A 27,385-nucleotide genomic window follows, 5' to 3' on the forward strand; every position below is an offset into this window, starting at 1 on the left:
ACTCTGCTGCATTAACAACAGCTCCAGAGGACCTGCTCCGCAGCGGCGGCTCCCTTTAGCCGCATACCACAGGTGGCGTCACGAACATTTCATAAAAACTATAATCCCCTTTCAATAGACCCCCCTTTTATTGACCGCCCTGGGTCACGGACCGGGTCACCGCCACTGTGACATCTCCCCTAGCAACGACCGGCCCGGCTAAAGAGTACCCCATGGCACAGGGGGCGCGTCACATGCAAGAACGCTTTACAAACGCTTCAACCTGGCAGGAAAAACGCATGTAAAATCTGCATGCGTTTTTCCTGCCAGGGAAACGTGGAAAAAATATGCAGCATTTCTGCATCGTGGGCACTTAGCCTCATAGTACCATTTTGGGTTACATATTATGATTTCATTACTTTTTATTGATTCTTTCTGGAAGTTCCAGTGACAAAAAAAACAACATTTTGAGCGTTTCAATGTTTTTTCTATACGACATTTCTCATACAGACTAAACAATTATATATTTTGATAGATTGGATTTTTATGGAAATGGTAACACCACAAATGCTTGTTTTCCTCTTTTTTCCATTTATTCTTAAGAAAAAGTGAAATGATTAAAATTTTTGTATTTTTTTTTTACAAAAACTTTTCGATTTTCACTTTCTGTTCTTTAGTACTTGAGTATGCAATTGTTTGACCAGTACTATATACTGCAATTCTTCAGTATTACAGTATATAGTCTTAATCACAATCTCCTATGAAGCCCGACCACATGGCAATCCATCGGCACCCCGCAACTGAATTGCGTGATTAAGAGCAGCATTTAATGAGTTAAGTGATTGGAGCCTCTGCTGTTAAAGGCAGATGCTGGTGTAGATAATGACATCAGAGTGCTGTCCAAATTTTGCACGGACCCACAGACTTGCATTGGCGAGTGTGATTCAACACTCGGATCATTATTGGAAAAGTCTCCGAGTTTTTATGTGGATCACTCAGTCCGAAGAAAAAAAATCAGATGTGAACTATCCCATAGACCAGAAGTCCCCAAACCTTTCTGACCTTGAGAGCCACATCCAGCTCTCGCCCCACTCTCAGAAGTGACACTCAGAGCCCCCTATTACCAGTATAAAGCTTTACCACTGAAATCACACAAAGGCAGTATGCCAAGCTCCAGGGTTTCCTATCTTACCCCCCACTCAGATCTACTCTTCTGGGCAGGGCTACACACAAGTCACCATCTAGAGATTTACTATTAATAGAAGTTTGCTACACCTCATGCTAATGCACCAAACTGGCAGACAGCTGCGAGACACACGTTAAGGGCCCGAGAGCCACATGTGGCTCTCAAGCTACAGGTTAGGGACCCCTGTCATAGACTGTTGTAGGTACGATTGCTATCCATGGAAAACACAGATCGCATTCATACGAGAAAAACTGAAGGAGCCTACATACATATATACAGCCGGAAACTGCCTTGTGGACCGGGTTCAGCTCCTGAGCCTGCTCCCTATACCCAAACCCGCTCAATGGCGTAATAGTATGTCATGTGGCGGGAAAGGGTTAAGGTACACCACTTGCTCCTTCTTTGTAGCATAACCAGTATTGTTCAGAACAGCACCAGATGTGGCAAGCCAGTAAAACAATGTGGCATTTACAGAGCATGGCACACCTCAGTAATTAAACTGCAGCAGACAGCAGGCACAAAGGGTTTTCTTTTATGCCCCATAGCAAATGAAACCGATCCTAATAAAAGCAATTGCAAATAATTAACAAAACAAAACTCACAGCCCTCATGAGGAAAGCTGCTTTCCTCCTGTGCCTGCGTGTATTTAATGGGAGGCTATGGCAGGGAAAAAGAATGCAGTTTGAGTTTCACGCGGCAGCATACAGTACATTGTTGTAGCCTGAGTCACAGCAGTAAGTTTAATATCTTGAGTCACCAACCACCGAGCCCTCAGCAGCAGAGGGGAATCCTAGACTTTAACCCATCAATCTGTAGTAGCTCACTGACAGCTGGACTAATGTGGCCATTCCTAAGTTTAGCCTGATGTCATGTGAACACTAGACTTGCCATGATACGATCTGCTGGGCCTGAATGCTCTCTACCAATATCCCTTCTATTTACACATAATAACGACATGTTATCTTGTCTACAATTAAGAAAAACAAAATGTGCGTCATTCGAATGACTTCTCTCTATGCCTCGTGCATATATTGAAATTAGAAAATGAACCTGCTTAAAAATCTGCGCCGATATCAGCCAAGATAACTGCAAAATAGCAACAGATCATTTTATGTAGCTGGGACACTTAATCCAAAATGACAGGACGAGAAAAGTATCTTCTTACAGAACACTGGGACGCTTGCAGAAAACGAGATAATATTATAATTACTTTGCATCAGAGATGTGCCCAGTACAGACACCGGGTGTAGTGCTAGAAGATGAAGTTTGCCCATGTCTGGTGAGAACCGCTGTGAGAAAGCCTAGTCAGTTAGAAGAAGCCCCCTTCCCAAATCTATGAGGCCACGTATTCTTGCTGCAATGTCTTGAATACCACAACAGTAAGCTTAAAGGGGTTGTCCACTACTAGCCAATCAGCGCTGGCGTCACTTTCCCCACCTTCGAACTTATGGAACATGAAGAGGAAGTCTGGGCTGCAGCTGATCTCGGGACTTCCTCTTCATGTTCAATTTGTCCGACAGTGACGCCAGCGCTGACTGTGTGCCGGGCTCACGTGTCTCAACAACACGGGAGCCCCGGGACTGCAAGTGCTGACACCACTGGTAAGGCGCCCGCATGGAAGGTGAATATAACCTTTTTTATTTTATCGGGGCCAAACAATTAGATCAAGAAGAGATTTTCCTAATAGTGGACAACCCCTTTAAGCTAATAAAGTATTATTAGTGTTTTTGTAATTTATGTTTAATATTACAAATTGCATTGGATAGTAGCTTTGATTTACACCACAAACACTGTACAAGTCTACCCAGTGCACTGTATAGGAGCCCCCGAAATAGCCACTGTACGCCTATACATACGTCAGCCACTGACCTCAACTGGGAAAAGAATAGTGTTGGCACCTGCTGTATGCTTCTTAATGTACTTCATACAACTGCGTGTTTTTCCTTTTCAGATCTGAAAACAGCTTCGCTACGTGACAACTTAATTATTTTAGTGGTTTCTGGATAAATTACTCCTGGAAACTGCAGAAGCAGAGGTGGATTAGGCCCATTGAATTGTGCTAATCCACCGGCAGACCTGCAACAGTTAACACACCTCCTGTGAACATACTTTGCTTGTCTACTTTGACAAAACAGCACAAAAATATGGTTCCACTTCTCTTAATATACTCATAGAAAGAATAGCGTGGCATTAGTACTCAAGACAAGAGTGCTGCCCCTCCTCACATTCTCTTTAGGCAAAGTTCACATGAGTATATAAAACAATGGTGGACATTTTTTCATCTGTATTGTCATCCATATGGCAACCATTTTTATACATCAGCAGTGAATAAAACGTACGAAAACAAAACCAGCTTCCTATGTTGAATGCAATGTATCCATAAAAATCGGATGTGATACAGAGGATCCATATGGGATATTTTTTTGCGCACCCTTATGTCTATGTATACGTCTCATCCGAAATATCGAAGAGACTAGTGTATGCTGCAGTATTTTTTACGTAGACTTTCAGTATGTGTAAAAATAGTCATCTGAATAATATTGACCCTAGTGATATTCAAGTGCTGGCAGTTTTTTATATGAACAGCACTTGGACTGAAAATACCGTAATGTGAATCTTGTCTTATTGAAAGACATTCACTGGTATATTAGCTTGTGTGTCATAGCTTCCATCAGTCAACAAGGCGGAGGGTGAAGAAAGGTAGGACTGATGTTCTACTTTACTTTCAGTGCAGCAAACTCACTCCAGAAGTTCAGTGAGGATCTCTGAATGATCCAATGTTGTCCTACATGACTGGTAATGATAAATAGAATCCACCTGTGTGTAATCAAGTCTCCGTGTAAATGCACCTGCTCTGTGATAGTCTCAGGGTTCTGTTTCAAGTGCAGAGAGCATCATGAAGACCAAGGAACACACCAGGCAGGTCCGAGATACTGTTGTGGCGAAGTTTAAAGCCAGATTTAGATACAAAAAGATTTCCCAAGTTTTAAAGATCTCAAGGAGCACTGTGCAAGCGATCATATTGAAATGGAAGGAGTATCAGACCACTGCAAATCTACCAAGACCCGGCCGTCCCTCTAAACTTTTATCTCAAACAAGGAGAAGACTGATCAGAGATGCAGCCAAAAGGCCCATGATCACTCTGGATGAACTGCAGAGATCTACAGCTAAGGTGGGAGAGTCTGTCCATAGGACAACAATCAGTCGTACACAGCACAAATTTGGCCTTTATGGAAGAGTGGCAAGAAGAAAGCCATTTCTCAAAGATATCCATAAAAAGTCTTGTTTGAAGTTTGCCAAAAGCCACCTGGGAAACACATCAAACATGTGGAATAAGGTGCTTTGGTCAGATGAAACCAAAATCTAACTAACTTTTTGGCCACAATGCAAAACAATATGTTTGGCATAAAAGCAACACAGCTCATAACCCTCAAAACACCATCCCCACTGTCAAATATGGTGGTGGCAGAATCATGGTTTGGGCCGGCTTTTCTTCAGCAGGGACAGGGAAGATGGGTAAAATTGATGAGAAGATGGACAGAGCCAAATACAGGACCATTCTGGAAGAAAACCTGTTGGAGTCCGCAAAAGACCTGAGACTGGGACGGAGATTTATCTTACAACAAGACAATGATCCCAAACATAAAGCAAAATCTACAATGGAATGGTTCAAAAATAAACGTATCCAGGTGTTAGAATGGCCAAGTCAAAGTCCAGACCTGAATCCAATCGAGAATCTGCTGAAAGAGCTGAAAACTGCTGTTAACAAGTGTCCTCCATCCAACCTCAATGAGCTCGAGCTGTTTTGCAAGGAAGAATGGGCAAGCATTTCAGCCTCTGGATGTGAAAAACTGATAGAGACATACCCCAAGCGACTTGCAGCTGTAATCGCAGCAAAAGGTGGTGCTACAAAGTATTAACTCAAGGGGGCCGAATAATATTGCACGCCCCACTTTTCAGTTTTTAAATTTGTTAAAAAAGTTTAAAATATCCAATAAATTTCATTGCACTTCACGATTGTGTCCCACTTGTTGTTGATTCTTCCCAAAAAATCTTTATGTTTGAAGCCAGAAATGTGGCAAATGGTAGAAAAGTTCAAGGGGGCCAAATACTTTCACAATGCACTGTATATAATTATATAAAAATATATATAAAAATTTCCATGTAACTATTGGATATATTGTTGTTTTTGGTTTGCTGTGGTGTGAATGAGGTGCAGTAAAGCTGTGACTGTAAGGTAAGGCTGTGGGACCAGTAGGTTAGTATTAGCTTCCGGTTGTATATACGTTGTGTGTTACATTATATTTAGGTTTAGTGTTTTGTGTTTATAGAGGTTTTATTGTATATAATATAGGACGGCGTGTATATTGGACAGTGTGAACGTTGTGTGGGTTTGTATATAGTAGTATGAATGAAGCTGAGCCGGTGGTTTTATAGGATTTCATACTATTTATTTATTGTTTATAGGGAAAAAAAAAAAAAAGAAGAGAAAAAAAAAAAAGTATATGTGTATATTTCGGTGGTGATGGTTATTTTGTTTCTTTAATTTTCTAATTTTTGTTTTTTTTCTCAGTAGGTCAAATCTTCTCCTTTTTTTTGTTATTTATTTTGTTTCTATTTTCTGTGATTTGTGTCAGGTTTTTATCGTCTTGTTCTGTTCTGGAGTTTTGTTCTTATGTTTTGTATCCTGTAATGTATTATTGTTGTGTCATGTAGTATATTCTTCTATAAAATAAAAAAAGACCTACAGACTCCTAAGCAGGAGACCATTCTTGCTATGGGATTTTTCAAGGGTTGTCCACCATTTTTGGGGACAAGGTGTTTTGTTGTAGTTTTTCATTGGTGTTTTCTGTTTTTTAGAGTTTTTTACTTTTCACTTTTTTGGGTGACTTTTCAAGCATTTTTCTTAAAGATATCTAGGCATCTTCCCGGTGTTTTTTAGCCTTCCTATTGACTTCTTTGACATAAAGTATAGATTGGCTTCATAGCAGTACACGCCTGAAGAATGGTCCCCTCATTTCTGTTAATCGCTTTGAATCCCGAAGCAGTTAAAAGAGGCTCAAAAGCCTCAAGATATGAACAACACAGTCATTTTTCAATAAAAATAGGAAGAATCTCTGAAGTGTTTTCTGAGCACTTTTTCAAGCGTTCATCAGAGTGGACCCGCTCAAAAATGCTTGAAAAAGAGTTGTATGAACATACCCTCCAATATATGCTACAATTTTATTTCTCTACTGGTTGCCACAGTGACCTTGGCTCCAGACTTATAACAACATTTAACAAGAACTTACACTACCATTCAAAAGTTTGGGGTCATTTAGAAAATTCATTATTTTTGAAAGAAAAGCACATTTTTTTCAATGAAGCTAACATTAAATGAATCAGAAATACACTATACATTGTTAATGTGGTAAATTACTATTCTAGCTGCAAACGTCTTGTTTTTATTGCAATATCTACATAGGTGTATAGAGGCCCATTTCCAACAACCACCATTCCAGTGTTTTAATGGTACATTGTGTTTGCTAACTGTGTAAGAAGGCTAATGGATCTTTAGAAAACCCTAGAAAACCCTTGCACAAGTATGTTAGACCAGCTGAAAACGGATTGGCTAATTTGAGAAGCTATAAAATTGACCTTCCTTTGAGCTAGTTGAGAATCTGGAGCATTACATTTGTTTGTTCTATGAAACTCTCAAAATGGCCAGAAAAAGAGAAATTTCATGTGAAACTCAACAGTCTATTCTTGTTCTTAGAAATGAAAGCTATTCTATGCGAGACATTGCCAAGAAACTGAAGATTTCCTACAACGGTGTGTACTACTCCCTTCAGAGGAGAGCACAAACAGGCTCTAACCAGAGTAGAAAGAGAAGTGGGAGGCCCCGCTGCACAACTGAGCAACAAGACAAGTACATTAGAGTCTATAGTTTGAGAAATCGAAGCCTCACAGCTCCTCAACTGGCAGCTTCATTAAATAGTACACGCAAAACGCCAGTGTCAACGTCTACAGTGAAGAGGTGAGTCCGGGATGCTGGCCTTCAGGGCAAAGTGGCAAAGAAAAAGCTATATCGGAGACTGGCTAATAAAAGGAAAAGATTAATATGGGCAAAAGAACACAGACATTGGACAGAGGGAGATTGGAAAAAAGTTTTATGGACAGACGAATCAAAGTTTGAGGTTTGAGGTGTTTGGATCACACAGAAGAACATTTGTGAGACGCAGAACAACTGAAAAGATGCTAGAAGAGTACCTGACACCATCTGTCAAGCATGGTGGAGGTAAAGTGATGGTCTGGAGTTGCTTTGGTGCTGGTAAAGTGGGAGATTTGTACTAGGTAAATGGAATTTTGAATAAGGAAGGCTATCACTCCATTTTGCAACGCCATTCCATACCCTGTGGACAGCGCTTGATTGGAGCCAATTTCATCCTACAACAGGACAATGACCCAAAGAACACCTCCAAATTATGCATGAACTATTTAGGGAAGAAGCAGGCAGCTGGTATTCTACCTGTAATGGAGTGGCCAGCGCAGTCACCAGATCTCAACCCCATTGAGCTGTTGTGGGAGCAGCTTGACTGTATGGTACGCAAAAAGTGCCAATCAAGCCAATCCAACTTGTGGGAGGGGCTTCAGGAAGCATGGGGGGAAATTTCTCAAGATTACCTCAGCAAATTAACAGCTAGAATGCCAAAGGTCGGCAATGCTATAATTGCTGCAAAGGGAGCATTCTTTGACGAAAGCAAAGTTTGAAGGAGAAAATTATTCTTTCTAAGAAAAATCGTTATTTCTTACCTTGTCAATGTCTGGACTATATTTTCTATTCATTTTGCAACTCATTTGATAAATAAACGTATGAGTTTTCATAGAAAACACAAAATTGTCTGGCTGACCCCAAACTTTTGAAGGGTAGTGTATTTGCTTTCAAAAGGAAAATAATACATGTGAAGCATGTAGATATTGCAGTATTTTGCAGAACCTGAAAACTATCGACTATGAGTGAATAGGCCCCATGAGTGACGGCACAAGACCACTCTTTATCTTGCATTAAAAATGACTTACGGTAATTTGTGCCACATCTCAATTTTGCATTGTCAGCAGTGCCATGTTACCCTAATATATCACACAGACATAAGAGCTAGGACAGTTTTCTAGTGGTCTATAGTAAAAAAAGAGCACATTGATAGAAATTCTTCATGTGAATGCTGTCTCACCATAATTTGTAGATCACCAGGCACATTGGGGGGAATGTTTGCTTAGAAGACCAGGAATACTGGTGAGACAGTGTTAATTGTGGGTTTGTAATCTCATTTCACTGCTGACATTCCAGTTTCGATACGTCCTACATTAGGAGCACTGGAAGGAATCAGTTATGTATATTTGGGTAACTAAATCTGCAGCACAAGTTTTGGCCCACTTCTAACACATTGGGCATAAGCTGTTCATATATTATAGCTGCCAAAGTCAACAATCCACCAGAAAGATATAGGACCCCAACACTAGAAAATATCTAAAGTACATTGACAAGTATGTAGCCAGAGAAAAACATTTGTACATTATATCAAAGTCTATATTTCCTTACTTGAAGCTGGTCCAAAAGCAGTCATTTAATAGTACACTATATCAGTAGTGCTTGTCGAATGCAATCTTTACTGTTTCCTGGAGAAATCCGTCTCATCCAGATGTCAGTTTAACAATAAGCATGACCTGAGAGTAAAAAATAAACTACATTTATATTAATAATAATTTTTATTTTTATAGCGCCAACATATTCCGCAGCACTTTACAATTTTACATTTGTTTTTAAACAGCTAAACCAATAGTTTTTTTAAACTTTTCTTATTTACAGTAAGTTTTACAATGTTTTAATTGTATGTACTTTGGGGTTCAAATATATGCATTGCGATCATATGTAACCAAAACATAATTACTTGGAAGTACCCCACTAATGAAACTTCGTTTATGCAAGTAGAAACAAGATTAAAGGGAGTGTCATCCTAAAACCAATATTAAACGATCAATACAGAGTTATAGCAAGTCTTAGACCCTATAAAATCATACTTGCAATGTACATTTTAGTGGTACAGTGCCTGAGAAAAATATTTTAAATTTGAGTGTAAATGAAGGGGCTTTGGTACAATGTTACACACCCATTTTGTATATTGAAGGCTTTCCCCCACTTCTGATTGATAGTGCTCACTTCCCAGAGTGAGCACTGTCGAAACTCAGCCCACATGTGTGTGTGCGCAAGTGCACAGACACTGCCGAAACCTGGCCAATCACACAGTGTCAGTGACGGCTTGTACACAGTGTGGGTAGGTGCATTCTCCTCCCTGGCTCCTCTCTGCAGACACAACTCGCTACATTTCCGAATGTGTTAGTGTATTGACCGGTGTCAACAGAGAGGAGGCAGGGATGAGAACATGCCCGCCCACACTATGGGCACAACAGCAGTAACACTGTTGGCCGGACTCGGGCAATGTCAGTGCGTATGGGCAAAAATACTAGCTCACCCTTGTTCGATGCTGCATATCTTGCAAAGCCAGATCTAATACCAAAGCCTAAGAACGCTTGGCTTTCGAAACTCGTATGGTTGCGTACATTTTTTTCTGCCTCCACCCCCACATCTTGCCAGAGGTTTCACAGCCTGTTAAAATTTTTGTCATATTTCCCCTTAATTTTTAAAATGTTTATAATAAAGGACTATTCATTTTAACACATCGTGGAAATATGAATCTCGGAACTGGATCATATCCTTTCTTCCAGTGCGTATTTGCACAGATTATGAAACAGGAGAAGAAATTGGAGTTTGAATGGTAGAAAAGCGTATTTATTTATACAAAACTACTAAAACTAGTATAATTTCATATATGGTACAAAAAAAGACAGACAGGTAACAATTGCCAAAATAAATTAGATGTATTCTCAAACTATTTGTATATACAACAAATGAGCATGTATGGCAACTCCCCCAGGGATGACACAATGGTCAGAATCACCCACAATAGCCATAACACATAATCAGCACTTGTAAGTATCGGAAGACCATCTTACCCATTAGTTGAATCCGCAAGATCTGTTACCAAGAAGAAAGAGAATCCCCAACACGCGTTTGGTGTGTTCCATAACTTGATTTCTCAAGGGGAGTTTCTCCCCTTGAGAAAGCAAGCTATGGAACACGCCAAACGTGCGTTGGGGATTCTCTTTCTTGTTGGTATACATCTAATTTATATTGGCAATTGTTACCTGTCTGTCTTTTTTTGTACCGGATTTATTTGAAATTATTCTATTTTTACTAGTTTTGTATAAATAAATATGCTTTTCTACTATTCAGACTCAAATTTCTTCTCCTGATTCATTATGTTCTCTTGGAGTGGTTTTACTTCGTTTTGTGGAATTTTTGGGCAACAAATTGTGGCTTAATCCACATACATGATTCACCTGGGTAATTTTTTGTGTTTGTATCTACACACATGCAGGCTGAGTTTAGACCGCACTCCCCCTGGGAAGCAAGCACTGTCAATCAAAAGCACAGAAAGGTCCTCAACATGCAAAATGAGGGGGCGTAATGGTAAACCAAACTCTTGGCTACGCATTGGTGCACCAGAATCACTAGCAGGTTCAGTGCTAATATGATTTGTATTGGGGCTACGTCCCCTATATCAGAGGTCCCCAACCGCCGGTCCGCGGACCAGGACCGGGCCGTTTGGGGTTTTTCAGCCGGTTCGCGGGGAGAGGGGGCCCCTCCAGCCTCCAGCAGGGCCGCCATCAGGGCATGACTGCCCTGACTCCAGTATGGGGCCCGGCCGGTAGGAGCCCCCTCGGAGCCCCCCTCTTGTGCGTCTCTCTCCTCATGGAGCCCCCGGCCGCATGCTAAGCGCCGGGTCCGGGACATCTTAGCGCTGCGCTGCTGCGGCAGCACCTTCATGATTCCCCTGACTTCCGGTCATGTGACGGCGCCGTCACATGGCCGGAAGTCAGGAGCACCTGGTGTCAGCGATTTGGACGAGCGCCAGGATTCTGCAGGGATCGCATGGGGGTAAGTATAACAAGTTTTATTTTTTTTTAAATACAATTAACTAGGAGTGGGGGGAATGGGAGATGCACATGGGGGGAGGGGAGAGATGAGAGATGCACATGGGGGAGGGGAGAGATGAGAGATCCACATGGGGGGGAGGGGAGAGATGAGAGATGCACATGGGGGAGGGGAGAGATGAGAGATCCACATGGGGGGGAGGGGAGAGATGAGAGATGCACATGGAGGAGGGGAGAGATGAGAGATCCACATGGGGGGAGGGGAGAGATGAGAGATGCACATGGGGGGAGGGGAGAGATGAGAGATGCACATGGGGGGAGGGGAGAGATGAGAGATGCACATGGGAGGGAGGGGAGAGATGAGAGATGCACGGGGGGGTGAGAGATGCACGGGGGGGATGAGAGATGCACAGGGGGTGGATGAGAGATGCACGGGGGGGTGAGAGATGCACGGGGGGATGAGAGATGCACGGGGGTGGATGAGAGATGCACGGGGGGTGAGAGATGCACGGGGGGGATGAGAGATGCACGGAGGGGATGAGAGATGCACGGGGGGTGGATGAGAGATGCACGGAGGGGGATGAGAGATGCACGGAGGGGGATGAGAGATGCACGGAGGGGGATGAGAGATGCACGGGGGTGAGCTGCACATGGGGGGGTGAGAGATGCACATGGGGGGGTTATGTTTACATAACTTTGTTGCCTTATGAAGGGCGGGGGGGGCCCACTACAGTCTGTGTCCGCCCCTGGGATGAAGTAAATGCAGCTGAACAGCAGCTGTCAGGACAGCTGCCCTGTCCTGCTGCAGGGCGTGATGGGGCCTCAGTGAAGCGGCTCCTGGCACAGCACATTATGTGGGGCTCCTGGCATAGCTCCTGGCGGGGACCTGGTCTACACTATATGATAAGTATGCACTAAACTCCAAATCCCTCCATTACCCCGCCCCCATATGACCAAAGCCCCGCCAACCCCACCCCCTCCTTGCTGGGCCATGGAAAAATGATCTTGCTTCAAGCCGGTCCCTGGTGCAAAAAAGGTTGGGGACCACTGCCCTATATCACTACTGATAATTTAATATTGATTTTGGGGGAGGGGTGAATGACTCTCTTTATAGCCATTGTTATCAAGAGTGCACTATGCAGTTTATATTTCCGACTTGCTATACACACACCTCTTTACTTTTCCCTGTGTCTGATGATCCTCTCTGGAATGTTTTCTTTAATTAAGTTTAGTTTTAAATTAACCCAAATATTATATTTTCTTACAAATCAGAATATGTTAAAAAAAGAAAAGAAAGACATTCATATTGTAAAAACAATATTGTTGATCTAACTTTGATATTGACAGTGTGAACAATTTTGAACACCAAGTAGGAGAGAACTTAAAAGCATCTGTTACAGTATTAGGCTATGTTCACACCCATTGTGTTTTTTTTTCAGACAGAAATCTGCAGCAAAACTGATCTCTGGCAAAAAATCAGCTGCGTCAAAAATGCAGGTTTTGCTGCATTTTTTGATGCGTTTTTTTTCACTGTCCTTCTGTCTCTATTTATGCATGTACATAAAGTTCAGTGAAAAAAATAACCCTATTCAATTTTGTCATCACAAACGCTGAAAAATGTACCTGCATTTTTTGGTGTGTTTTTTACATCACCCATTACTTCCTATGGGTGAAAAAACGCTGAAACAAGTGACATGTTCTATTTTCCAAAAAAACCAACCAAGGCACAAAATAAGCAGCAAGATGCGTGAACAGAGAATTCTGGTTTCGCATAGACTTTGCTGGTAATGCAAAACGCAGCTGAAAATTTGCATAAAAAATCTGCAGCAAAAAACACTGAAAAAACCCAACGTGTGTGAACATAGCCTTAATGTCCAATAGAAGGAAAGTGTTTTAGGTGGAACAGTCAATGGGTATCCTGGTTCCTATAATGTGCCTTTGTCTAAGGCTACGTTCACTCCACCGTATTTTCAGTCAGAGTGCTGTCCATGGACATCACACGGACATTGCTTGGGCCAATGCTGTTCAAAGGACATTATTTTCCATAGACCGAGTGTATGCATGAAATAAATCACATCATGCACTATTCTACTCCAGATTGTGGATAAGACTCGCCTATTCAAGCTCACGGGTGGGTCAAAAAAAAAAAATAGAAAAATCAAATCCCATGCGGATCAACAGTCTACGATCTTTATGGATACATTGTCATTATTAACATAGGTAACTGTTCCTGGGCTTGTAACTTTCATCACTGCTGAGGTGTAATAACGAATGCTGAATGGCAATACAGATGAGAAACTGTCTGTGTTTCAGCATGAAAATTGGAATGATTTCTCATACACTCGTGTAGTATAAGGCTGCATTCATACATCCACAAAACATGTCCTAGTGCTGTCCATTTCTTTTCTCGGACTGCACCAGTGACCCGCATAGCTTCATGTCTCCTGTCTGGGAGGGCTGATGCACACGACCGATTTTCTCAGACAAGTGCTAACCGTTGTTTTCATAGATAACATTCGTACCCATAATATTCTATGGGGCTGTGGCCATGTCTGATTTTTTTCCTTGGACGGAGTGGTAAGCAGGAAAAAATTAGAGAGATTTCCGATTTTGATCAGAGTGTTCGATCAAAATCATCAATCCAAGTTGATGAGTCCGTGAAAAAAAATAAATAAATAAATAAATCAGACTGCACTCAGATGACATCCGAGAAATGTCTAAATTTCATGGACTGACAGAATGGAGAAGGTGGAGAACTTTTTTTTTTCTCTCTGTCTGAGAAAAACTTATCCCACTCTGATCAGAAAAATCGGACCGTTTTCCTCAGATGCGGAGAAAACAGTCGTGTGACCGGACTCTGAAACTCAGGGGGTGCCCTATTCTCATTTGGTTTGCAAATCAGACTTGGCCATCAAAATGTATGGAGATTCATATAAAAATGGAGGACACAATGAAGACATACTTTGTACTTCAGATTTCCATCCGCGTTCCACCTGTTGTTACCTGTTCCATTGCTAAGTGTCAAAAGATAAAGAAAGCATAGACAGTCTGCCGCAGATGCAAGAGGGAGGACAACTGATACACCCCCTCCACCCAAAAACAAAAAGAAACGGTCAATTTCGCTAAATACAATCCTTATAAAGTCACAAAAACGTGCATAAACTGTTTTGTTTTTGTTTTTTTTCATTTTTTTTTTCTTAAAGAAATACATAGCCCAATGTAGTAGCCACAGCCTTTGCTAAGGCAAAATTCAGCTTGGCAATGTCTATTGCTGTATACAGAGCAGGTAGCAGTTGCCATGGAATCCAGTATATTAACACACATATCCAACACTTAGAAAAATTCTGAAAATTGCTGTGCGTAGGTGGTTGTGCAAAGATAAACGTTTCAAGTTTCTCCAATTAGGACCAATAATACTAAATAGTATGTAGAAATTATTTTCATACTGCGGTTTTATGTTTTACAATTTCCAAAAAAAGACGACTTTTCTGGAGGTGTCGAGAAACTATCTTCAATGAATATAAAACAAATGAAAAAGAATGGCATTGAAGGTCATAACTACACAATAATACGATAAGTTCATGAAAGTAACAGGGCGATGGTACATAGTATATACGTCTATAGCGTACAGAGAGCGGCAGCCACAAACAGCCAATTTGAAAGTTATTATTCTGATTAAACAACTATAATTTGTTGATATGGTTTTAAAAACATTCTTTTTTAGTTTTCTTATATGCTTCCATAGCTCCGGATTTATAAAACAGCAAAACTCCCCAAGTTCTGCTGTCTCCATAATTCCTATTGACTTCTTAGGGTAATAAAACAGAGTAGCGACGCTGGCTCTGTAGCCCTAACCGCTGTGGCTGGTACATAAAGGAAAATATTCTTGTTACTAGCAATCTTCTTCTCCTTATGCGAGTGACATAATTAAAAGACTGCCCTAGAAATAAAAATCCCCCCTTAACAGTACACTGAAAACATATTAGGATAAATGAAGTACTTCTGCTTGGAGTTAGGCTGCATTCACATATTCATGACCATTTTTATGGACCGTTTTTCACGTGTGGTCCGGGTTTTGCTGTCCATTTGTTTTAAAAAAAAACTGAAGCAGGTAGCCTGTCTGACCTTTTATTTACTCATCATTTCTTAACAAAGGATCAGTGAAAAACTGATGAAGCACAGATGGACCTCTGAAGTGCTGTCTGCCTTCCAAGTTTCATCCATTAAACAGATTCCCATAGACTTTAATGGCCGAGTCTGATCCACAAAACGGATGTGAATAGGACATTCTCTGAGTCTCATGGATAGGAGACACGGATCTGTTCAAAACAGATTTGTGGATAGATCAATGAAATTCTATGAGTCAGTCTGCTGTGATAGAAAAAAGTGGACAACACTAGGATGCGTCACTCATATGTGTGTGAATATAGCCTTAGGGTAATGTACTGCTTTTAAGCAAATACTAACTAAAAGGGATACATTTTTAAAGGGTTATAATTCACATTAATGGATACTACCTTAACTTATTAGATGAAAAAATAGCGTCTATTTAAAGCTAACCAAATAGAGGTATTCTCACAGTTTAAAATGATGGCATATGGTTCATTTTCAAGATTGGTGGTTGTCCCAAATTCTCGTGATTATAGCGATCACGTAAAATGAAAACACCCCTTAAATGTCAATTGAGCAATAAGTTTGCATACAACCAAATAATCTATAAAACCAAATTGTTTTCCCCAATCAAGGGAAATAGAAAAGACAACTGAGCAAAATTGCAATAAATAGTACAGTATATATATATATACACACCTTTGGCAGCGCGGATTTACCTCCACCTTTCTCCAGTTTCCATATGGTATACAGTTTGTGGATCTGCAGCAGCCAAGTTTTTCAAGCTAATACAGGGGTAGACTTTCACAACATTCTCAGATGAGCATTTTTGTCTGCTTTTGTTCCTTATTTTAACACAGATAAGACCCTATTGCACTCATTATCTTTCAAGTTTTTATTACAATCCTGTGATGACTGCAATCTCAAGAATGGGAGTCCCGAGTTTTCGGTTACTCCTCATCTTCGAGCTCTGCGCCCGACCCTCCCACAGAACTTGTATAGTGCAGTGACATATGTGCATTCAAACTACTCATTACCGAGCAGTCATACAAGGAAGGAGAAATGGAAGACTTAGGAACCCTCCTTCTAGTGATCGGTGCTGTAACCAGTGATCATAAATCTATCCCCCATCCTATGGATAATGAAAATCTGAGATCAAATAGCAATGCATTTTTGAAACATTTTCAATCATTGCTATGTATACCATCGTGCTATTCCATAATGTCCAGTTTCACCTCCCTTCCAAAAAAATAATGTAAGAGTGCAGTAATCTGAAAAACAATGAATGCCATATTCTAGCGTCTTTTTTGACAACTGTAGTTTGTTTGCTATTCAGCAAAACAACACCTGCAGCTGACAGACGCTGAGCATACATTTACATACCGACACGCGGTTCCTTAGAAGACTCCTTCCTTCACTTATTATGCTTCATTACACAATTGTATGCTTCAGTAAGGTTCTCAGCAATGTACAGTTTTAGGGGAGGTGTTTGCAGGAGAAACTGAAGATGAGATAAGAATGTGTAATTTCCTTACTCTTTACAGAGAAAATTAATTGCTGGATTGGGACATACAAATATGTCAAAAGTAAAACTTGAATTAAACAACTCATTCAAATGCGTAGGTCTCTGTTCACACACTAGAAAATGTAGTATGTATAGGACAAAAACAAATCTCTTAATGGATAAATGAATATATAGACCCCTGACAGATGTAACTGTATGCCATGGAAAGTCACAGCACCCATTGTAAAAGAAAAAGACATATGGTGCAGGATTCCTTTGTGTTAAAATGTGCTGCCAACCATGCTTTTTAATACAGAAAATGGGGGAATGTACAACATACTGTCTAAATGTATGAAAAGAGGACACTTCTTTCAGCACAGATCAGATTCTTATATGCAATGGCTCTATACAATGCACATATAAAGAGATTTCTTGGTGTATACAGTGAGCATACACATATAGAACTTGGACATAGATAATCGGTACATCGGTGGGGATCAGACTCTTGCGACCACCGATGACCACTAATTGGGAAAAAAGGACTTACTTGCCTTAGTTACTGTGACTGAATTACAGTAAATGGGGATCCCTTGTACTAATGATTAAAAGGGGTTGTCCACTACTAGGACAACCCCTTCTCAATCTGGATGTCAGCCTCAGTTAAAATAAAAACACCTATACTCACCTCCCGTGCTGGCAGCTCTCACTTCCTCTTGATTACTTATACATCTGAAGGCGGGGACAGTGACGCCAGCGCTGATTGGATGCAGGACTCACATGACATAACCGCCCGTGAACCCCAAAAACGCGAGTGCCAACACTGCTGGAACGGCGTTGGCACAGGAGGTGGGTATAGGGGTTTTTATTATGACGGGGCAAACAGTCAGAGTGACTAGGGGTTGTCCTAGTAGTGGACAACCCCTTTAAACATTGGAGAGGTGAACCGCAAAGATGCTTACAGTATTTAGAGGAAATCTCTTCAAATTATTTAACTTCAGATTGCTTAAATAGATCTATTTTAACAAATGTGTTGGCGTTAATATGTGGATGACACATCTGGGGTAAACTATGGACATCATTTTTGTAGAGTTAGTAGCATAAATATACCACTAACACCACCACAGACCCACGAAATGGCTGGCAATCCCTTGTGCAGGGGCACATACGGTATAACAACTCCCCATTTTCAGAGGACACCAACTAGACATTATAGCTGGGAGGAAAGGTAAATGCCACAACGGTAAAGTGGTAAAGTATGAGTGCCCTCAAAAGAGGTAGTATTTAAATAAAAATACTTTTTTTCAGAAATAGCTCCATTGTCTTGAGTTGTGACTAGTATTACAGCTCGGCTTTATCCAGTTCCGCAGCTGTGTATTTCTAATTTTGGACAACCTACTTAAATAATCTGATGGCATGAACATCACTAAGGATATATACTCAAAAGTGTTGTTTTTTTTTTCAACAGATAACAAGGAGTCTGTTTAGTGACTAACTCACTAAAAATGGAGCTGCTTTATTTAGATTTTTCCATTTTCATACGTTAAAAGACATTGATATTTTCATTTTATCATGGACATACCAGGACTTGTTTTTAAGCCAGACAAGCTGTAGTTTTTATCAATATGGAGTAAATGTAATTTATTGATTTACTTTTCTAATTTAGAAAAAAAAAAAAAAAAGGAAAATAAAACACCCATTTTTCCACTTTTTATCTTATATGGAAAAATATTTATTTCTGAAACTGCACTTTGAGAAGCATAACTTAATTATTTGTCCTTTAATCTACTTGTGTGAAGGACAGGTTTTTTTTTAAGGACAACTTGCAGTTGTATTCTTCTTTAGCACATATAAATTTATGTGGAATTTAACAGTAATTCCACAATTATTTTTTAACCAAGTGTTGTGTTTTACCAATGATTTGGTACAATTTTAAGTACTGTGCTACTATACTATATCAAAGTATGAGCAAAATATATCTAATATAAATATACATATCTATCTATCTAGATGGATGAATGGATAGATAGACATACTGTAGATATGTATGATTTAAGGCACGATAATATAATATATTTGAGGAAGTAAAAGGATATCTTTATACAGAATCTTCTTACTAAAAATGTTCATTATTTAAAGAGATATTTATCTTCAAAGTTAGGAAACAAATCTGAAACTGAGGGAAAAAAATGCCCAAGAACAGAAGTGGTGTTGTGTACACCAATTCAGACTTGTTTTTGCACTACCACTCTCTCTGAATGAAACATCTATTCTATAAAGTCCTGCTTCACGTTGCCTACAAGCCACAAATAAGTATAGCACACATTACGAAAGGTGTTCAGTTCACACATGGCAGAAATAATGAAGAACATTTATAATTCTCGTACTAAACAATATAAGTCGGCTTGGAGCACTAACATGCCAACATTCTCCGCTTGCAGTTAGAATTTTATTTGAACAAGTAGAAACATTTCGGAACAATTGAAAATTAAAACTTTAGGTTTTTACAAGTCATCTCCATATACTCTAACCTGGTCAAACTTGCAATAGGACAATTCTGCATGTGAATATTATAAACATTATACATAATAGGATTTCTTATCCTAAGAGCATGTCGTAGCACATTAGGTTATCGCTTCTTCATTTTTTTTCTGGCTAATCACTGAGACCGAAATATTTAATTATCAATTAACAAAACTTAGAATCAATTCAGAGTCACTAAGTCACAAAGAGCAGTCTTTTCAACACTTTATTTAGCACATAGAATGAATTATAGATCTGTAAATACTAATCATTTATTTAACTGAAGACAGTTTCTGAAAATTACAAGTTTATTTCTGATAAATCACTTTCAATGGTGAGCAGATTATTCTACATATGCACAAATATACACTATTGTGAATAAGTGATAATCAGTACACTGTCTGCATTCTGTAATCCATGTTATGGTGAAAGCAGCCAAACATCTATGAGATTATATCAAAATTATAAAAATATTCAGAATATTACATATTAAAAAAAAAAAATATCAGCAAAGTATACAATTCATATTCTTCTCAATCTTAATACCTTGCTGTTGAGAAATAATACATTAATCTTAAATTAGGGTTGACTATAAAGTTAAAGAAAGAAGAAATATATTTCTTCTATTTTTATTATTTCAATATTGTACAATAGAAGAACTCAAAAGTACTCTAAGTTAAGCATTTCTTCATACGTTTTTACATAATAAGCATATAGTGTTACGGGTCCGGGAAGTGGAACCTCTGAGCTGCAATACAAGGGGGAAGTCCTTGTAAGGAAGCGGGTGACTCCCAGGGAAGGCAAGCAGGTAGTCACAGCAAGTGACGGGGACAGTCTCTGGGTAAGCGGGCAGGTGGTCACGGCAGGTGACGGGGGACAGTCTCTGGGAAGACAGGCAGGTGGTCACGGCAAGTGATGGGGGCAGTCTCTGGGTAGATAGGCAGGAGGTCACGGCAAGTGACCGGGGCAGTCTCTGGGTAGATAGGCAGGTGGTCACGGCAAGTGACCGGGGCAGTCTCTGGGTAGATAGGCAGGTGGTCACGGCAAGTGACCGGGGCAGTCTCTGGGTAGATAGGCAGGTGGTCACGGCAAGTGACCGGGGCAGTCTCTGGGTAGATAGGCAGGTGGTCACGGCAAGTGACCGGGGCAGTCTCTGGGTAGACAGGCGAGCCGGGTACCTGACAGGTAGCTGGCGGGCGCTCCCAGGTGAGCGGGCAGACTGAGACAGCAGGAAACAGTCAGGTAACTGGCGGACGCTCCCAGGTGAGCAGTCTGACAGACGAGGCAGGAGACAGGCAGGTGACTGGTGGGCGCTCCCAGGTGAGCAGTCAGCAGACAAGGCAGGTAACAGGCAAGTAACTGGTGTACGCTCCCAGGTGAGCGGTCTGACAGACGAGGCAGGTAACAGGCAGGTAACTGAAGGACGCTCCCAGGTGAGCGGACTGGCAGACAAGGCAGGTAAGTAGAAGATGCTCCCAGGTGAGCGGTCTGACGGACTAGGCAAGTAACAGGCTGGCATGCAGGACGGGAAGTCAGGCTAGCAGCGGAACCTGAGGGCTGAAGCACAGGTGAGACACAGTGCAAACAACATAGCTCGGGCACCTCCATTTTGGAGGAGGTGCCTTATAAATGGGAGGTCCTCCGGCAATTGGCCGGGGACTCCTTAGGACGGCGCGCGCGGTCCCTTTAAGAGCGGGGGAGCGCGCGCGCGCGTGCCCTAAGCACACTGCCGGGGAAGGAGCACGTGCCGGAAGCAGCGGGGAGAGAAGCGCTGGAGGACGCCGCGCCAGGAGTGGGGAGGTGAGAGGGACGGCGTCTCTGCCTAGCACGGGGCAGAGACGCCGATGCTACAGTACCCCCCCCTTTAGGCCCCCTCTTTTTTTGGCCAGAAAGAAATTTTTCAAGGAGAAGCGGGGCGTTGATGTTCTCCCTGGGCTCCCAAGTTCTCTCCTCAGGACCAAACCCCCTCCAATCTACCAGAAAAAAGGTCTCTCCTCTTACCCTCTTGGAGGCCAGAATACTGTCTACCTCAAAGACGTCATCAGCGGAAACCGGAGCAGGAGGGGCACCTGGATTATTGGAAAAAGAGTTAAAGACAACGGGTTTGAGGAGAGACACATGGAAGGAGTTAGGAATCCGTAAGGTGGCCAGGAGTTTTAGTTTGTAGGCCACCGGATTTATTTGCCTGAGGATTTCGAATGGGCCGATGAAGCGAGGACCTAACTTGTAGGAGGGTATCTTGAGCCGTACATGTTTGGAGGAGAGCCAAACCTTGTCTCCCGGACGGAATTGAGGCGGATCCAGACGTCTCTTATCAGCATATCTCTTCATCCGCTCGGAGGACAGAAGAAGTGCGGATCTAGTACTCTCCCAAATGGTAGAAAACTCGCTGACAAGAGACTGCGCGGCAGGGTTGTCCACAGAGGCGGAGACGGGAAACGGAATCCGGGGGTGCTGGCCAAAGACAACAAAGAACGGGGATTTGGAAGAGGACTCGCTCTCGTGGTTTTTGTAAGAGAACTCGGCCCAAGGGAGGAGGTCCACCCAATCAGAATGGTGGGCATTAACAAAGTGCCGGAGATAGCTGGTAAGGATCTGATTGATCCGCTCCACTTGACCATTGGACTGAGGGTGGTAAGCGGAGGAGAAGTCCAGGGTGACGTCCAGCAGTTTACATGTGGCTCTCCAGAAGCGCGAGGTGAACTGAACTCCTCGATCCGACACGATGTGGAGGGGTAGGCCATGAAGACGGAAGATATGGCGGATAAAGTCCTTAGCCAGCTCAGGTGCAGATGGTAGACCAGGCAGGGGAATGAAGTGGGCCATTTTAGAAAAGCGGTCAGCGACCACCCAAATGACAGTACACCCGGCAGAGACAGGAAGATCGGTAATGAAGTCCATAGCGATGTGTTGCCACGGGGCAACAGGTATGGGAAGCGGCAGGAGATGACCAGCTGGTAAGTGTCTGGGAACCTTGTTGCGGCCACAAGATGAACATGCAGAGACGAAGTCTACCACATCCTTACGCAGGGTAGGCCACCAGTAATGCCGGGAAATGAGTAGGAAGGTCTTTTTTTGGCCGGCATGGCCAGCAAGTTTAGAAGAATGACCCCAGTGAAGAACCTTCTTACGGTCAGGAGGCGCCACGAACGTCTTGCCGGGTGGAAGACGAGTCAAATCCAGGGGGGCCACATTCATCACCTTGGAGGGGTCGATAATGTGCATAGGCTCCTCCTCTTGGTCGGAGGACAAGAAGGATCGGGACAAGGCATCAGCTTTGACATTCTTGTCCGCCGGGCGGAAATGAAGGATGAAATCGAAGCGGGCAAAAAACAAAGACCACCGGGCCTGACGTGGATTAAGTCTCTGGGCATTTTGGAGATATGCCAGGTTTTTGTGATCCGTGTAGATGATCACCAGGTATAGAGCCCCTTCAAGCAGGTAACGCCACTCCTCCAGCGCCAATTTAACAGCTAACAGTTCTCGGTCTCCAATGGAGTAATTGCGCTCAGAGGAGGAGAAGATTTTAGAGAAGAAGCCGCAGGTTACCATTCTCCCGGAAGAAGACTTTTGGGTGAGCACCGCTCCGGCTCCAGAGGAGGAAGCATCAACCTCCAGGTAGAACTGTTTGTTGCAGTCCGGATGGTGCAGCACAGGGGCAGAGGAGAAGGCTTGCTTCAGGGAAAGGAAGGCCTCCTCAGCTTCGGGTGGCCATACCTTGGGATTTGCTCCCTTACGGGTGAGCGCAGATATGGGCGCAGTCCGAGACGAGAAGTGAGGAATGAAGAGACGATAGTAATTAGCGAAGCCCAGGAATCGCTGTATCGCCTTCAAGCCCTCCGGACGGGGCCACTTTAGGACAGCAGAGAGCTTCTCGGGATCCATTCGCAAACCCGTCTGGGAGATAACATAGCCCAGGAATGGAAGAGAGGTCTGCTCAAAAAGGCACTTCTCGTATTTAGCATAGAGGTGGTTCTGCCTGAGCCTCAGCAGGACCTGACGAACATCCCTCCGGTGTGAGGGAAGATCCGGAGAGAAGACCAAGATGTCGTCCAGGTATACCACCACGCAGGAGTAAAGAAGGTCACGGAAGATGTCGTTGACCAGTTCTTGGAAGACGGCGGGAGCATTGCAGAGACCGAAGGGCATCACACGGTACTCATAGTGTCCGTCACGGGTATTAAATGCCGTTTTCCACTCGTCTCCCTGACGGATACGGACCAGGTTATACGCTCCACGTAGATCCAGCTTGGAAAAGATCCTGGCGCCTTTAAGGCGATCAAATAACTCGGAGATGAGCGGAAGGGGGTATTTATTTTTAACCGTGATCTGATTGAGTCCTCTATAGTCAATACAGGGGCGTAGCGAGCCATCCTTTTTTTTGACAAAGAAGAATCCGGCTCCAGCCGGGGAAGTAGACTTCCGGATGAATCCCCTGGCCAGATTCTCCTCTATGTACTCAGACATGGCCCGGGTTTCGGCCGCAGACAACGGATAAATACGCCCACGGGGTGGAGTGGCGCCAGGAACCAGGTCAATCGGGCAATCATATGGCCTATGAGGTGGCAATGTCTCTGCTTCCTTCTTACCAAAGACGTCAGCATAGGTCCAGTAAGGAGCCGGAAGACCGGGTAAATTAGCTGGGGTAGGTGGAGGACGAACCGGACGAATCGGAACCAGGCAGGTCTTATGGCAGTCAGGCCCCCACCGGAGTACTTCACCGGAATGCCAGTTCAACACGGGTTCGTGTGTTTGGAGCCAAGGTAGACCTAGCAATAGGGGAGTGGGAGAGTCCGGGCAACACATGAAAGGAGATTACCTCAGAGTGCAGCATTCCCACCTGCAGTGTTATGGGTTCCGTGGCGAGCAGGATGGTCATCGGAAGGAGTCTTCCATCCACTGAGGCGACCGACAAGGGTTCAGCCAGAGACTTGGTGGGAATACGGTATTTCTCAACCAGGGACTGGGAGATGAGGTTTCCAGCGGATCCAGAATCCAGGTGGGCGAGTTCAAAGTGACGGGTCTCTCCCCAGGAGATAGATACAGACAAAGTCAGGGTTGGAGAGGATTTATTTTTGTCTAGGGCGACCTCTCCGAGCGGTCCTAGACACTGGAGTTTCCCGGCCTCTCCGGGCAGGAACGAATCAAGTGCTCCTTACTGCCACAATAGAAGCAGCTCCCCTCGGCTCGGCGAGACTCTTGGCGAGATTTGACCATCTTCGTCTGGTCGACCTGCATGGGCTCGGGTGAGTGTGCCCGGGGAGTGACAGAAGAGGAGACAGGTTTCTGGAAAGTAGGAGCTAGGCGGGGAAACCTTCTCTCACGGGTGGTCTCTTTGGTGCGTTCTTGAAACCGGATGTCAATCCGGGTAGCCAACGACACCAGGTCATCCAGGGTGGTAGGAATATCCCGACCGGCGAGCTCATCTTTAATCCGACCGGAAAGGCCCTCCCAGAAGACGGACACCAGGGCCTCATTATCCCAGGCAAGCTCAGAAGCGAGGGTGCGGAACTGTATGGCATATTGGCCCACGGTGAGACTCCCTTGACGGAGACGTAGCAAAGAGGAGGCAGATGAGGTCTTTCGTCCCGGTTCATCGAAGACTCTCCGGAAAGCAATGAGGAAAGACGACAGGTCGGACACCAGGGGATCCCCTCTCTCCCACAGGGGGTTAAGCCATGCCAGTGCCTCCCCAGTGAGATGGGACATGATGAATGCCACTTTGGCCCGGTCGGAGATAAACTGGTGAGTCAAGAGTTCAAAGTGCAGGGTGCACTGGTTTATGAAGCCCCGAGCTTGAGCGGGGTCGCCTCCGAAGCGAGGAGCTGCAGATAGCCGGGGTCCGGGACAGGATGCTATGGTATTGGTGGGCAACGGTGCTGCCGGGGTGCGAGTCGTGACACTAGCGGTGGTTGCTGGTGGAGCAGACAGTGTGTCCAGGCGGGAGTTGACATTCCGCAGGTGGTTCAGGATAGACTCCTGCTGGGATCTCTGATGGGAGAGTTCATGGTATAGGTCAGAGAGCGAGGGAGCTTGGGTGCCACCGGGTTCCATGGCCCGAGCTAACTGTTACGGGTCCGGGAAGTGGAACCTCTGAGCTGCAATACAAGGGGGAAGTCCTTGTAAGGAAGCGGGTGACTCCCAGGGAAGGCAAGCAGGTAGTCACAGCAAGTGACGGGGACAGTCTCTGGGTAAGCGGGCAGGTGGTCACGGCAGGTGACGGGGGACAGTCTCTGGGAAGACAGGCAGGTGGTCACGGCAAGTGATGGGGGCAGTCTCTGGGTAGATAGGCAGGAGGTCACGGCAAGTGACCGGGGCAGTCTCTGGGTAGATAGGCAGGTGGTCACGGCAAGTGACCGGGGCAGTCTCTGGGTAGATAGGCAGGTGGTCACGGCAAGTGACCGGGGCAGTCTCTGGGTAGACAGGCGAGCCGGGTACCTGACAGGTAGCTGGCGGGCGCTCCCAGGTGAGCGGGCAGACTGAGACAGCAGGAAACAGTCAGGTAACTGGCGGACGCTCCCAGGTGAGCAGTCTGACAGACGAGGCAGGAGACAGGCAGGTGACTGGTGGGCGCTCCCAGGTGAGCAGTCAGCAGACAAGGCAGGTAACAGGCAAGTAACTGGTGTACGCTCCCAGGTGAGCGGTCTGACAGACGAGGCAGGTAACAGGCAGGTAACTGAAGGACGCTCCCAGGTGAGCGGACTGGCAGACAAGGCAGGTAAGTAGAAGATGCTCCCAGGTGAGCGGTCTGACGGACTAGGCAAGTAACAGGCTGGCATGCAGGACGGGAAGTCAGGCTAGCAGCGGAACCTGAGGGCTGAAGCACAGGTGAGACACAGTGCAAACAACATAGCTCGGGCACCTCCATTTTGGAGGAGGTGCCTTATAAATGGGAGGTCCTCCGGCAATTGGCCGGGGACTCCTTAGGACGGCGCGCGCGGTCCCTTTAAGAGCGGGGGAGCGCGCGCGCGCGTGCCCTAAGCACACTGCCGGGGAAGGAGCGCGTGCCGGAAGCAGCGGGGAGAGAATCGCTGGAGGACGCCGCACCAGGAGTGGGGAGGTGAGAGGGACGGCGTCTCTGCCTAGCACGGGGCAGAGACGCCGATGCTACATATAGTACATACTTTCTTAAGGTTTTCTTTAAGACAGCAGAAAAAAAAAGTAAAACCTGCTTTCTTTGCAACAATACATTATCTTCATGTTATTATTAGTATTCTGTAATAAAAGCTACACAAATTAAAATAACTGCTTTACATGGTATTTGCATTTTTACTAAGTGTAGAATATTGTCTGTTCTTCCTTAATCTGCACCTGGATTAAATCATGGGTGTCACATATACATATATATATATATATATATATATATATATATATATATATATATATATATATATATATATATATATATATATTAATATATATATAATATATATATTATATCTATCACATAAAAGCATGGTGATAAAAATGCTTTAAAATCATAATTATGTGGGACCAGTCTAAAGAACTAGCAAGTGAATTTGACTTTCGCTTAAACCATATGTGTAATGACATTTCTTGCAATCTCAAAATGTGATGAAAAATGTTGCCTCTAATCTTACTGGATAACTGATAAACCGTTATATGGAAACTGTTCTGTAAGACTTGTAAAAAGCAACACCCTTCTTTATATTGATGGGTTGTGCCAAATCACAAGTTATCAATTATACACAGGATACATCATAGGTTGATGACTGCTGGTAGGTCCAACCACAGGGACCCCACTGATTAAGAAAAAGGACATTTGCAAGTTCCCCGTTCAAATGAAGAGGCGGTCAAATGTGTACTGCCACGCCGTTAAAAGTCTACAGGACTGATTGTGATAGTCAAGTACAGCGCTGGTATTTTTTTTGCATTTAAGCTGAGTACACTATATTTACGAGAACACTCATCAAATACGACCATCTCTCCACTCCCAAAGTCAGATCAGATACAGTGGTGGCCAAAAGTATTGGCACCCCTGCAATTCTGTCAGATAATACTCAGTTTCTTCCTGAAAATGATTGCAATCACAA

The 27,385-nt window shown here is 43.6% G+C and overlaps 1 protein-coding gene across 2 annotated transcripts in view; it reads right to left on the reverse strand.

Moving 5' to 3' along the window:
- BACH2 (BTB domain and CNC homolog 2) overlaps window positions 1–27,385 on the reverse strand; it is a 302,749-nt gene that overhangs the window by 233,553 nt on the left and 41,811 nt on the right. Inside the window, exon 2 of one of the 2 annotated variants that reach the window (XM_073675710.1) lies at window positions 8,745–8,869. The exons of the other annotated variant lie outside the window; for it this stretch is intronic. The gene's annotated coding sequence lies outside the window, so the exon portion shown is untranslated. The remainder of the gene's footprint in view (window positions 1–8,744; window positions 8,870–27,385) is intronic. 2 annotated transcript variants of the gene reach the window in all.

This window comes from Phyllobates terribilis, unplaced genomic scaffold, assembly GCF_046119375.1.
Source record: "Phyllobates terribilis strain yellow unplaced genomic scaffold, ASM4611937v1 Scaffold_3__8_contigs__length_932513732, whole genome shotgun sequence".
NCBI classification, from domain to species: Eukaryota; Metazoa; Chordata; class Amphibia; order Anura; family Dendrobatidae; genus Phyllobates; species Phyllobates terribilis.